Source organism: Brassica oleracea, chromosome C3 (assembly GCF_000695525.1).
Source record: "Brassica oleracea var. oleracea cultivar TO1000 chromosome C3, BOL, whole genome shotgun sequence".
NCBI lineage: Eukaryota > Viridiplantae > Streptophyta > Magnoliopsida > Brassicales > Brassicaceae > Brassica > Brassica oleracea.
The window spans coordinates 27,472,152-27,473,735 of NC_027750.1; the positions used below are offsets into that span (position 1 = coordinate 27,472,152).

Sequence of the window (1,584 nt, forward strand, 5' to 3'; positions counted from 1 at the left end):
ATTTTAAATATTTGTTTTTAGATATTATACAAAAGAAGTACAGAATTGAATATTTGAATTACATGTTTATGTTTCAAATATTTATTTTGCATATTAGTTTGGATATTTAGATCGGTTTCTTCAAATTTTTTGGATTTTTGGATTTTTGGATTTTTTGTTTTATCTGTTAGGGTTCGGTTAATAACACTTTAGGTTTGAATATGTTTTGTAACACCTTACAAGGTCCATTCGAGTTTTTATTTTTTACATTTTGGATGGGATACAAATCATTTTTGTCGGTTCATGTTCGGTTCGGATTACGGATTTTATGCTCATATCTATCGACCAATTTGGAGGTTCGTATATATAGGAATTAAAATCACATGCAACGAAATAAACTTGTTCAGATAGAAAATATATAAAGTTTCAGACATCATTTTATTTATTTTTTTTTTTATTTTTTTTTCAAAAGACATCATTTTATTCTACATAAAAATAAGACCAACGATAATGCCCAAATATTAAAACAGATACAACGTGGAATACTCATACAGTACGGACGATAGTTTTCAGGCAACGATATTTTCGTCTCCATTGTCTCGAACGGCTTTTTTTATGGAACTGTAATACCTGCACATCCAGAACGCAAATTCATGATACTGATTGTTTGAAACCCCAATTATGTTTGGACTTGCTTGGGAAAAACACTTTTTCTTTTATTTTTAATCTAACTTCCTATTCTTTTTCTTATAAGATGTTATAACAAAATATTAACGCAAATGTGAAGCATTACGTTGGCGTATATGGTTACAGTTAACAAAAGAAATTATTTAAAACACTAAATATAATGATTTGGCTTAGTGATTTTAGTTAGAAAATATGTAAATGCGAATAAAAATGAACACTATACATCTACCATCAAATTAATTAATATGTATATACTAAGATAAGACATGATAAATTTATATAAAAATTATTTAAAAAATATTATACGGAAAAATAAATTTATATTCTTGACTAAATTAATATTTTGTTCTTTAAACAATTTTTTTAACTTTTTGTTAATTACATAATTTGTTTACTGATGAGCTGATCCCATTTTTAATAAAATTTTAGGTCAAAAAATCACTTACCGCATAAGAACCTAACGTTTAGGTCGAAAAATCTAGGGTTTATTTGATTACAATGAAACTACGTCAGCTCGGTTTTATATCATGATTTAGTAATTTAAGAATTAGTTATGGTTATGAAAAGTTTACGTTCACGTGTCAATCCTATTCATCTTCAATATTTTTCATTTTTTCATCTTGGTTATTGTTCAATATAAATATTGATTTTGAAGTTTATTCTCATTTTGTTTGTTTGTTTTGACCTGAGATTTAGAAAATGCTTATGATTTAAAATAATTAAAGAGATACATACTTGGGTTAAGATCTGCACTTTTTGCAGAATAAATAATTTATATTTGTTATTTTTTTATGTTTTTCTGCATATTATGAAATAATAAAATAATAAGTATATATATAGTAAATAACTAACAAATCAGTTACTATTATGTAATAAATTGGCGTGTGCATATAAATCAAACTATCACTCTTGTTTATT

At 25.2% G+C, this 1,584-nt stretch overlaps 1 long non-coding RNA gene across 1 annotated transcript in view; it reads right to left on the bottom strand.

Moving 5' to 3' along the window:
- Nucleotides 1-387: 387 nt before the first annotated feature.
- Nucleotides 388-1,584, bottom strand: part of LOC106332365 — a 2,504-nt gene continuing 1,307 nt past the window's right edge. Inside the window, exon 2 of the long non-coding RNA XR_001268064.1 lies at nt 388-609. This is a non-coding gene — a long non-coding RNA (uncharacterized LOC106332365). The remainder of the gene's footprint in view (nt 610-1,584) is intronic.